This window comes from Leptonotus elevatus, chromosome 2 (assembly GCF_054856555.1).
Source record: "Leptonotus elevatus isolate MCC_2025b chromosome 2, RoL_Lele_1.0, whole genome shotgun sequence".
Taxonomy (NCBI): Eukaryota; Metazoa; Chordata; class Actinopteri; order Syngnathiformes; family Syngnathidae; genus Leptonotus; species Leptonotus elevatus.
Genome location: NC_141240.1, coordinates 26300024 through 26312765, shown reverse-complemented (window position 1 = coordinate 26312765; position 12742 = coordinate 26300024). Strand labels below are relative to the sequence as shown.

The 12742-nt window shown below is 42.3% G+C and overlaps 1 pseudogene across 1 annotated transcript; it reads right to left on the bottom strand.

The window, feature by feature from the left end:
- Nucleotides 1–308: 308 nt before the first annotated feature.
- On the bottom strand, nt 309–11898 carry LOC147179377 (uncharacterized; annotated as a pseudogene). Its single transcript, XR_015093970.1, has 3 exons — nt 11766–11898; nt 2578–3098; nt 309–362 (listed from the first exon to the last, which is right to left on the bottom strand). The product of XR_015093970.1 is annotated as an uncharacterized LOC147179377 (transcript).
- Nucleotides 11899–12742: the final 844 nt, after the last annotated feature.

The following is a 12742-nucleotide window of genomic DNA, read 5'->3' as shown; positions in this document are numbered from 1 at the left end:
CACAGTGTATCCCTCGTTTTAATGTCTTTCTTCTACTTGCTAATATTTCAAAAGGTGAAGTGTAAACTTTGTTCTAAAGAACTTGGGTGCCAAGAGAACACTCTTTAGCCCCAATAAAGCACAAGAGTTTGAGAGGAGGCTTACAGCTGAATGTGCGACAGTGATCCGGCACAGGGCATCTTCCTCCTCCAGCCCATCATCTTCATCAACACAACCGGACATCAGAAGCTTCCCAGCCTGTGGAGCAAGGTAATATTCAATACATTCTAATGGTGTTAATTAAGCAATGAGAAATGAGCGGCAGTGCATTATTGTGGGATAAGGCATTCTTTTGCTCCCATCTCTACGATGGGAAGCCAGAACTGACACGACGTGGCAGTTTTAGGATTCAGACGCAGAGATAGGGGTTTGAGGCCAAGGCAAATATGTATTAAACAAAAAAACTCCTCGTTTAGAGGGAAAAAACAAAGGCTATTAAAAGTTAACTAAAGGCGCTCCAAAAAGGGAGGATGTCTAAACTACAAACAAAACAATATAATTCCTAAACAAAACCATACTGTGGCTATACAAACCAAAGTTATGACTAGATACAGGACAACAAGGCTGAGGACTGAGTGGCTCTGACGAAAACACTTAGGCACAAGACAGGGGAGACGCAGACCATTTAACACATGAGGGTAATGGGAAACAGGTGGACACAATCAGGAATCAGGGTTGACACTGACACCACACGAGGAAGGGCAAGTGACCTGAAACGAAAGGAGTCAGAATTTTCAAAATAAAACAGGAAATGACAAGACAACCTCACCGCGGTGTGACAAGATCCATGTTAATAGATAGAAGCATAAGAAAAACTGTTGCTACTGTGAAACATGGAGGAGGCTCAGTTAGGTTCTGGGGCTGCTTTGCTACATCCGGCACTGGATAGCTTAAGTCCGGTGCAGGGTACAATAAAATCTCCAAGACTATCAAGTGAAATGTGCTGAGCAGTGTCATAATAGCTTGATTTCATTCATCAGGTTAACAACCCAAAACATACAGCTGAGCGGATTTTGACTGGTTTGTCAACAATGTTTGAGGGAAATGCGCCTCTTGCGCACATAGAAGAATTGTGCGAGGCGTGCAAGACTCAAAGTGATGCAAACAGCCACAATGACAAAATTGTGTGTGTGTTGAGGGGGGATGGGGGTGGTTTGGGGGGATCCAAGTCTGCACCTACAGGGGAGAGGATTATAATATTTATTTATTCATTCATTTATGTATGTATTTATTTACTTGTTTGTTTGTTTGTTTATTTATTTATTTATTTATTTCAAGCTTGTCGTGCTGACATGAAAACTCTTACGTGTGACAATTTTTGCTTCGTGTCAATGGTTTGGGGGTGGGTGGGGAGTGCAGGCTGTCCAAGCCGCCACCATCACGTCACATGAGACAGAAAGACAAAAAGAAAAGAAGACAAGCTGTTGGTCAGGCAAAGGTGCTCAAATCAAATCACATGAAATTAACTCATTCACTGCCATTGACGGCTATAGAGGTCAAAAATTTATTTTAACTATTTCTATTAGTTTAATTTTTTTCCCACTTTTGTTAACAAGAGTATGAAAACCTTTTTTTTTTTTTTTTTTTTTTTTACTGTACATTGAGAATAGATATACAATTTGTGATTAATCGTGAGTTAACTATTGAAGTTATGTGATTAATTACAATTTTAAAAAAATTAATCGCCTGACACCCCTAATTTTTAATAATATTTTCTTCTTTTTTTATTAGGGGCATCAGGCAATTAAATTTGTTTATTGTAATTAATCACATGACTTCACTAGTTAACTCACGATTAATCACAAATTTTATATCTGTTCTAAATGTACAGTAGAAAAATTCTAGGTTTTCATATCTTGTTACCAAAAGTAGAAAACAAAAAATAGTTGAAATGAATTTTTGACGTCTATAGCCGTCAATGGCAGTGAATGAGTTAATAGTAAAGTTACGTTATTATTCACTTTGAGTTCTATTCATTCACACAGTCCACTATTCGTGTAGCTGCTGTTAAGTCCAGCTCAAATACATTTGTTAGTACTGTACATATTATATCTTTGTTTTTGTTTACATGATGATGATGATGTTAATTATAATCATACAAATAATGGTATTAGTAAATTACCATTGACAAGGTTGAGGACATTTTTTTCCACATATCCCTCAGTTTTTCTTCATCTGCTTGGGAATGGGCAGCGCTTTCTATACCTGGCCCGACTGGCCAAAGGACCTTATGTCATGTAAAGACCTTGACCTGGTGTGAAAAAAATCTGTCGCGCTTTTTGCTACTTTTAACTTCTGATTGATGAATGAGTGTGGGTTCTTGTGTGTTGGCTTAAGTTTCCCTTGCTAGCAAACTTTTGACCACAAACTGAGCAGGCAAAATGCTTCTCTCCAGTGTGGGTTATTGTCTGCCTTTTTAAGTGTCTTTTTTTTAGTAAAATTTTGACCACAAACCGAGCAAGCAAAAGGCTTCTCTCCAGTGTCGGTTCTTGTGTGCACTTTTAAGCTTGTTTTGTAAGAGAAACGTCGGCCACAAACTGAGCAGGCAAAAGGCTTCTCTCCAGTGTGGCTAATCATATGTCTTCTCAAATGAAAGTTGCTGCCAAAAGATTTTTTACATAGGGAACATTCCCAACGTTTGCTGCCAGTGTTACATGTCACGTCACCGTCAGACTGCTCGTCATCAGTGTGAGAAGAGTGTGACGCGTCTTCAGCATCTGACATTAAAGCTAACCGGCTGTCTGCTTGTGATCCTCCACGGTGGTCCTCATCATCTTCTGTTGTTATCAGTTGTCTTGAGCTGCTGCTTGAAGGCTCCGCCCCTTTGTTGTTTTCATATAGACATTCATCTTTAGTCTTCAAATGGACATCAGTCCCGGGCAACTCTGTGAACTCCTCCTCCTCTTTAATGTATAGCGGCAGCTGCTCCTCTTTATTTATGTTGGGAGGGTGTGGCTGCTCCTCTTCTTTAACCTAGAGAGGCTCCAGGTTGTCCTCCTCTTTCACACCAGGGAAGTCTGACTCCTGCCGCTCAGAACAAAGATATATTTCACAGACGTCTGCGGGACACAAGAGACACAAGGTTTGGTAAATTCACTTTATTGTGGGGTTATGTATTTTATATTTAAGATTATCACATGGGCCACGTGTGCGCAATAATAACAAAGCCGGGAAAACGTACGTGTGTATGTATGACCTACAGCGAGACCAGGAAACCCTAACATGGCGGCGCCCTGCTGCTAAGATAGAACTAGCTCTATTATACTAAACTAATCCAAATTTAACCATCATATATCTTGTCTTTTCTCTTCTCTCTTTCATCCGGCAGATTTGGAATACCACCCAGCGTGGAGGACCTTGAACGTTTCATCGAAGGATATTTTTACAGCTGCGCGATGGAGGATCTTTCCGTCGAGAAACCGTCGAAGAAACCTTCGAAGAAGAGGAAAAATGACTCAGCGACGGACACGGACGACCTAACCACTATGGACGTTTCGGTCAGTGTGCTGGAGTCCATAAATAAAAAACTTGACATCCTCGGCCTCATCCTCGAGGACGTCAAAGAATTAAAGGTAAGCCTGGAATTCGTCAGCCAACAGGTAAGTGACCTTCAACATGATAATGCCGAGTTACACTCTTCACTCGCGGCTGTTTCAGCCGAGCTGGAAACGATTAAAAAGGAGAATAAAAGCTAAAAGAAACTGTTCTAGATGTCCAATCCCGTAATATGCAGGAGAATTTAATATTCTCAGGTATATCCGAGAATACCTCTGACAACCCAGAGGTTGAGATAAAAAAAATTATGACGACGTCGTTAAAAATTCCTCAGGAGACGGTAAATAACATCTCTTTGCACCGGGTACATCGGCTTGGAGCCCGTAAGGGCAACAAACCCCGTCCTATTATTGCCAAGTTTGAGCATTTTAAACAGAAAGAATTTGTAAAAAGTAAAGGACGGGAGCTTAAAGGGACCTCATTTGGAATGAATGATCAATTCCCGAGAGAGATCAATGAGCGGCGAAAGGTACTGTTTCCTATAATGAAACAAAATAGGCAGGAGGGTAAACGGACTACGATAGCCGTTGATAAGTTATATATCGATGGCCAACTATTCCGGAACCCCAATTCCACTCCCTGGCTGTTCTAATTGGCATTGGTGGAACTAAACTTAGTTTGATTATTAGGTGTATACATATACTGTATATGTGGTTATAAAACCAAAAATATGAATACTTATTATGTTTAGGCTATATTATAAATATAATATTAATACACAACTATATCTAAAGTATATTTGAACAAAAAAATCTCGCTTAGGTTACTGGTGTATTGTTATGTTTAATCCCCTGTTAATTTCCTTCACTTTCACCTCCCTTCTCGTTTTTTCACTGTTTTATTTACTTACACGTTACCTCATATTTTACATAAATCACCTAACCAATTTAATTCTATCCTATAACATGCCAGTGGTGGCCTATACAGATATATACACAGGACTGAGTTTATATTGTTTGTATGCATAAATTAGTTCTGGTTTCCTGGAATGTTTGTGGCGCTCGCTCACAGGCAAAAAGAATTACAACTTTAGACCATCTCTTAAAATTAAAAGCAGATATTTGCCTCCTGCAAGAAACCCACCTACAAAAATCTGAAGAAAAATTACTTATTGATAAGAATTTTAGCCAAGCGTACTCTGCCCCTTATAACAGTAGACAAAGGGGAGTCTGTATACTCATACATAAGAATTTACCCTTTACTCTAAATAATACAATATTAGACCCAGAGGGCCGATACATTATTATTCAGGTGACTATATTTAATAAAATATATACATTTGGTAATTTATATGCCCCTAATAATGATGATCTGGCCTTTTTCCATGAGTTTTTCTCACAAAGAACGCTGGGGTGACGACCGGGGCCTTCCCCCGCTGGGCCTGGGGTTCGGGGGTGTCGTCCGTCCAACGGTGCCCCCATCTCCCCTTCTGCCCCCGGTGTTCCGTCCCTCCACGCGGCGGGGGGTGGGATGGGCGCGGCTGTTCTCTCCGCTCCGCTGTCCGGCCCCTCTTCGGCGCCGGTGCGGGGGGTCCCCGGGGGCTGGGGGGCTGCCGGTTGGTCGGGGTGGGGTCGGCTTTGTTGGGGGGGTGCTGGGGGTGGGGGGTGTCTGGGGGATTGGGGACCTGGGGGCGGCTGGGGCTGGGTTTGCTTTGCGGCCGGTGGCCCTGGCGGGGCCCGGGGGTCGTCCTTTGGCGCTGCCGCGGCCTGGGGGGCCCTGAGGTGTTGCGCTTGCTCTGTCCTGGCAGGGGTCGACGGCTCCCCTCTTTGGTGGAGATTTTCATGCATGCCAGATCCACCACACCAGCATCTATCGAAACTCAGACACAATCTGCTTCCTCCTCAGGTCATTGAATCGGTGGAGGCTGGTGTCTGTGGATCTCACTCGGCTTCGTCTGTCCTTCCTTCCTTTCCTCAGTCTCTTCTTCGGTCTCCCTGATTTTTTTGGGGGGGGGATTTGTTGGAATTTAGATGTTTCTGGGGTTGGGGAAGAATTCTGGTGGGTGGCCCGGTGGGAGGTGTCTGGTCGGTGCTGGATTTCACCTTCCTTGGTTTTCTTTGGTCCCCTCGGGTCTCCTGACGGCGGTGTTCGGTTTAGGTGAACAATATGGGGTTTTTGGTGAGCTAACAAATACACGCATGCACGCACGCACGCACGCACATACACATACTCACCCACATACCAAAAATAAAAAATAAAAAGTGTATATGTGTATATATATGTATGTATATATATATATATATATATATATATATATATAAAAGCAATGATGATGACATTACCGAATGAACAATACTGAGCTCCTTAAAAAAAAAAAAAAAAAAAAAAAATTAATTAAAGAATTTTAGCTAAGCGTACTCTGCCCCTTATAACAGTAGACAAAGGGGAGTCTGTATACTCATACATAAGAATTTACTCTTTACTCTAAATAATACAATAATAGACCCAGAGGGCCGATACATTATTATTCAGGTGACTATATTTAATAAAATATATACATTTGGTAATTTATATGCCCCTAATAATGATGATCCGGCCTTTTTCCATGAGTTTTTCTCTAAGCTGTTTGAATTAGCAGCGAACTCTACTATTATTATTGGAGGAGACTTTAACACAGTCTTAAATCCATTAATAGATCGTTCTAATAAAACAACATGTATAAGGCGATTACAATCTACAAAAGTAATAGGGGAATATATGTATGACTTTGGCCTCGTCGACAGCTGGAGACTTAAAAACCTAAATAATAAGGAATTTACCTTATTTTCCGCTGTGCACCGGTCTTTTTCAAGAATAGATTTTTTTTCTTACAAATAACTCTATTGCTTATAAAACTGTTACAAAAATACATCCTATTATTATTAGCGACCATGCACCAATCTCCCTTTCCCTACAAGTTGATTATACCTTTAAACCACCACCGACATGGCGTTTTAACATCTCACTGCTAAACGACGCAGAATTTGACAAAATTATAAGAAAAGAGAGGGCAGACTTTTTGGAAATAAATGACTCTCCAGACCTATCTCTATCTCTTCTCTGGGAAGCTGGGAAAGCAGTAATTAAAGGTAAAATTATATCATATTCATCTTATAAAAAGAAACAGGATCAAAAATTAGAAAAAGACTTGGAAGATAAAATTAAACAACTGACGGATGAGTACACAATAAACCCAAATAACCAAATATGGACTGACTTACAAAATACAAAAATACAGTTAGACGATATGCTAACTAAAAAGACAGAGTTTATAATACAACAATTGAGATACAACAACTTTGAATATAATATTAAATCAGGTAAATTTCTTGCAAACAAACTTCAACGCAATCTGGAAAAATCGCTTATAACGGCTATTAAAGGGACAACTGGTGAATGTACACAATCACCAGAAGAAATTAATCAATTTTTTTTACAACTATTATCACAACCTATACTCAGAAACTAATAAGCCTAACCCAGAGCATATTGAGGCATTCCTCAGTAGCTTAAATATACCTCAGTTAACTACTGAATATAAAGATATGTTAGATGCACCACTTACTATAAACGAGTTGTACAGTGCTCTAGATAGTATGCCAAATGGCAAAGCACCTGGCCCGGATGGTTATCCGGCTATATTTTTAAAGCACTTCTGGTCAATGCTTGCTCCACTATTCTTAAGAGTAGTAACAGAAATTAAAATTAATGGTCACATACGCCCACACATGAATACAGCAGCAATTAAACTTTTATTAAAGCCAGAAAAAGACCCCACCCTTCCATCAAGTTACCGTCCGATTTCACTAATTAACACTGATATTAAAATTATCACTAAGGCTTTTACATCTAGATTAGAAACAGTAATCCCGACAATCATTCATAGCGACCTAACAGGCTTTATTAAAGAGCGTCACTCTACTAATAATATTAGAAGGCTCTTTAACCTTATTAGCATGTCACAGCGGCATGATAAAAAGGCAGTTATTATATCATTGGATGCAGAAAAAGCTTTTGACAAAGTTAACTGGTCCTTCCTCTTTGCTGTTTTAAATAAATTTGGCTTTGGGAAGTCATTTATTCACTGGGTGTCAGTATTATATGATTCTCCTAAAGCTACTGTTACTACTAATGGGATTATATCTCAGAGTTGTACTCTACAGAGAGGCACAAGACAGGGATGCCCACTGTCGCCTTTATTATTTGCAATATTTATTGAACCGCTTGCATTAGCCATACGCCAGGAAAGAAGGATTCAAGGAATTCACTCTGGGGTAACAGAACATAAAATTATCTATATGCCGATGATATTTTACTTTATTTAGAAAAGCATGCTATTTCGTTAGGGGAAGTATTTAACTTAATAACTAAATTCTCACAGTTATCAGATTATTCTATTAACTGGACAAAATCAACACTTCTACCTATTACAGAAAATTCATGGAACCCTGCAAGCCAGGACCCACACTACTCATTTACTATAGGTAATCTAAAATACTTAGGCATAAAAATCTCACCTAAATTAACTGATTTAATTCATTTAAACTTTACTCCACTTCTGGATAGCATTTATAGTGACTTGGAGCGCTGGAATAATCTTCCTATTTCTCTAATAGGACGAATAGCCACTATTAAAATGAAAGTTTTACCCAAAATAAACTATTTTTTCTCAATGATTCCATTTAAACCTACGGCTAACTGGTTCCAGTTGTTGGACTCAGCCGTTACAAAATTTTACTGGAATAAAAAAAAAGCAAAGATTAGTCTATCTACTCTTCAGAAAAATAAATCCAAAGGAGGTCTAGAGGCACCAAATTGTATGCACTACTATATAGCTAACCAGCTACAATATATTATTTTATGGGCACAACCCAACAGAGATACTAACTGTTGGCTGGAACTAGAACAGAAGGATTGCAATAACCTCAGACTTCTAGATTTACTCTTTATTACAACATCGATTAAGTGACATAACTGTTTTAAAAATCCAAGGCACTAGAAATTACAAAAGCCCAAGTGGAGCCCTGTGGGCTTTCTCCCCTATGGCATAACCCCGACTTTCAAATTAACAACCAATTGTTTTATTTGGGTGTGTGGGAGCAGAAAGGAATTACACATCTCCACCATCTCTTCTGAGATAATATGTTTATATCATATACATCCTTGCTCCAAAAATACAAAATAAAAAACGGAAATTTTTGCAAGTTAAAAGTATGATAAAGAAACAAATTCCAACACTTCAGGGTACGCTCCAACCGCCTGTTTTAGCTAAAGATATTACCAAGCTTTCTCCGACAACAACAAAAAAACTCTCAAAAATATATAAGTTACTTTCATATACTGATAAAACGTCTTTACCCATCTCGAAATGGGAAACAGATTTGTCTATAGCTCCGGAATCTGACTTTTGGATTCAAGTTTGTGAAAACATTTTTAAAATGACAAAACACACAAATTTACAACTTATCCAATATAAAATTATTCATAGAACATACATTACTCAATATATGATGAAGAAAATGGGACTCTCAGACTCCGATATTTGTCTCCAGTGTTTACAAAACACTACAGACACTTATTTTCATGCTTTATGGTTATGTATTCCGGTTATGTGTTTCTGGACTAAAGTCTTAGAAAAACTTTCCGCTGTCTTGGACTGTAGAATACCGTTCTCTCCAAACTTGTGTTTGCTAGGTGACTTAACAACAACTGACTTACCACATAAACAATTTCAATCTACACTTGTAGCCCTTACTATCGCAAAAAAACCTATTCTTGTTAAGTGGAAAAATAAACAAACTCTGAATATCGACCAATGGTCTAACCTCCTCATAAATCACATTTTAATGGAAAAAATATCTGCCTCAAATAAAAACCAAATGTCAAAATTTAAAGAAACATGGTCTACATATATAGAATTTTTAAGTTATTTGATTCTGCCTGTTGGCGAGAGCCACAGCAGCGTGATAACTTACATTGATGTTTCTGTATTTGGCAATTTGTAACTAATGGTTGTATTTTTATAGTCAGGAACCCAGCTGCTGCCAACAGGATCAAGCAGATTCGCCTCCAATGGGCACTAAGGGTTAATATTCGGATTCACTGCATGCCAGTGGGTTAATTCTATAGGTGCTCGTCCCCACCTAGCTGGGCGTGGGCGGGTCTGCCCCTCTGTTGGCTGCTGGGTGGCGGCTGCGTCTTGGCCGTTCCCTGGGTCTCTTGGGGGGTGCTGCGTTGTGGGGCTCTCTCTGGTGTCTGGGGCGGCGCCGCTCTGGGCCCGGCGATGCGGTTCGGGGCCTGTGGGCCGCCGGGGTGCCCAGTGGTTCCCTCTCCCCTCCCCCTTCTCCCTCGTCACCCTTCCTCCTCCTCTCCCCCTTCTTGTCGTCTCCTTCCCCCTTCTTGTCGTCTCCTTCCCCCCTCCCTTCCCCCTCCCCGGTACGCCTTCCTTCCCCTCCCCTGGGCCGGGGTCTCCATCCGTGGCCCGGGTCTCGGCGCTCCGGGGGCCGGGGGGGTGGATAGGGTATTGGTGTTGTGCCCGCCCCACTCCGGTGGGCGTCCAGGCGCCTCGGGCGGGCCCCAGTATCCGGGGGGCGAGCCCTATCGCCCCGCCGGGCTGGTCCCATATGCCCGCCGGGGTCCCGGTGGGGTGGGTGTGGGCTTGGTGGACGGGTGCGCCTCCTGCCCCCACCCGGTTGAGGGGTCCCCGCTGGTCGCTCCTCTTAACTCACTGCACTAGGTTTCCAAAATACACTTTTATAGACATATAGGGCACATAGCACACTTTGGGGGGGGGGGGTAGGGTGGAAACACCGTCTTCACCCTACAACTCCCCTCCAATTTTAATGCACCACACAACTGGGGGGGGAGCTCGGGGTGGGGGGGGGGTGCCATCGGTTGGGGACCGCGGTATAGAGCAGTGCTGCGGTCCCCTGTCCGTGTCCCCGCCGCGACCAACCCCCCCCCCCCCAAATCTTTTTTTTAATGCACCACACACACTCACTTGTATATACACTGGGTAGGGTCACATTCAACATTGCCGGTTGTTCGGGGTTGGGTCGAGGGGGGCGGCTTTGTTGGGGGGGGGGTGCTGTGGGTAGGGGGGGTGTCTGGGGGCTTGGGGGCCAGGGGGTGGCTGGGGCTGGGTTGGGGTGGATGGCGGTGGTGGATGGGGGCGGGAGGGTCGTGGGGGGGCGGGGGTTGTTGACCGGTGGGGTGCTTGGCGAGCATGCAGTGCCCCGTCCTGCTGCGTTGTGTTGGGGGCGCGGGCCGTGTTGGGGTGGGGGGCGCTCCTGCTCCTGGGTTTGCTCTCCGGCCGGTGGCCCTGGCGGGGCCCGGGGGTCGTCCTTTGGCGCTGCCGCGGCCTGGGGGGCCCTGAGGTGTTGCACTTGCTCTGTCCTGGCAGGGGTCGACGGCTCCCCTCTTTGGTGGAGATTTTCATGCATGACAGATCCACCACACCAGCATCTATCGAAACTCAGACACAATCTGCTTTTTCCTCAGGTCATTGAATCGGTGGAGGCTGGTGTCTGTGGATCTCACTCGGCTTCGTCTGTCCTTCCTTCCTTTCCTCAGTCTCTCCTTTGGTCTCTTGAGGTCTCCCGGATTTTTGGGATTTGTTGGAATTTAGATGTTTCTGGGGTTGGTGAAGAATTCTGGTTGGTGGCCTGGTGGGTGGTGTCTGGTCGGTGCTGGATTTCACTTTCCTTTGTTTTCTTTGGTCCTCTCAGGTCTCCTGACGGGGGTGTTCGGTTTAGGTGAACGGTATGGGATTTTTTCTAATAGGTTTTTGGTGAGCTAACTAATACACACACGCACGCACGCACGCACATACACCTACTCACCCACATACAAAAAAATAAGAAAAAAAAGAGCAATGATGATGACATTACCAAATGAACAATACTGAGCTCTTTTAGAGAAAATAAAAAGAAAAAAGATGTGTATGTATGTAAATGTATGTGTGTTGAAACAACAGACTTGCCTCAGCTTGTGAAAAAAAAGAAGACAAAAAAGCAATTGCTTAGTGCTGTGTACAAGTGACAAAAATTGAAAAAGCAGTTCTGAGAAATTCAATTAAGATCTGAGTAATGTACCAAAGCGACAGACAAAAACTGTAAACGCAAGGTGAAGATTTCTCTCAAAATAAATAAAAAACATATTGTTGAAAACTATTGATTAAACAAGCGACAAACCTGCTCTGTTCAACACAACACGAGGCTGCTTGCGCACAGCGTCCAGCAGCTGACGTTGTCGCTCGTTCTCCTCCTGTGCTCCACAAAGCTCTTTTTCGCACGTCACGTTCGTTGCAGCACACATATTCACGATATCGGCGACACTCTATGCTCACACTTGGCGTCTGCTGAGCCAATTAATCGCTAACAAAACGCGTCTCCTTTTTTTGTGGTGGCTAGTGTTAGGAAATTCAAGACTTGTTTCCCCTGTGTTCATAATGTTGATTATCAAACTCAGACAACGACATCGGTGAAATCAGGATTTATTTTTACATAAGCTTATGAGACGACCAAAACGCCGGCCATTTCTCCCTCATGTGTGATGCTCCTCCTCTTGTCCCAAACACTAGTATCTTTTCGTGACTCTTCAAACCCCTCCTTTGTCTTCTTCGGCCAATCCTCTCCTTCTCAGACAGTCACATGATACATCAATATGCGTCACCAAACTTCCCCCTCTTCTCACAAGATAAAGATTTACGTTGTTTTCAGAGCCAGAAGTGGTGTCACTAGACCCCCTCTTGCTCAACCGGTTTATAAAAACAAAGGAATCTATTTAACACATTCGCTTCAACCCCCCACATAACCTTGAATTCTCACACAGAGACATACTGAGTAAATTAAAGCAGTTATGTCAACTTCTAAATAGTAATATTATAAATCAAACAGTTATAATTAAATTAATTCACTTCACTAGCAAGCTAAGCAAAGCTAAGTTAAACAGGGCCGAGAGATGTCGACGAGCACTGTCTGATACGAATGTAAGCAGACACGAAATGTTGTAATTATTTTAGACTTCTCTAAAGTAGCGACGCACATACAGTGTAGATGTTTAAGTCCATTCAGTCTGAAATCAAGAAGGATCATATAGCGTAGCGCGAAAGCGTGCGTGTTGTTGGAAATCGTTTCTTTGATTTCCTGCGTGTTCAAATAAAACTCAA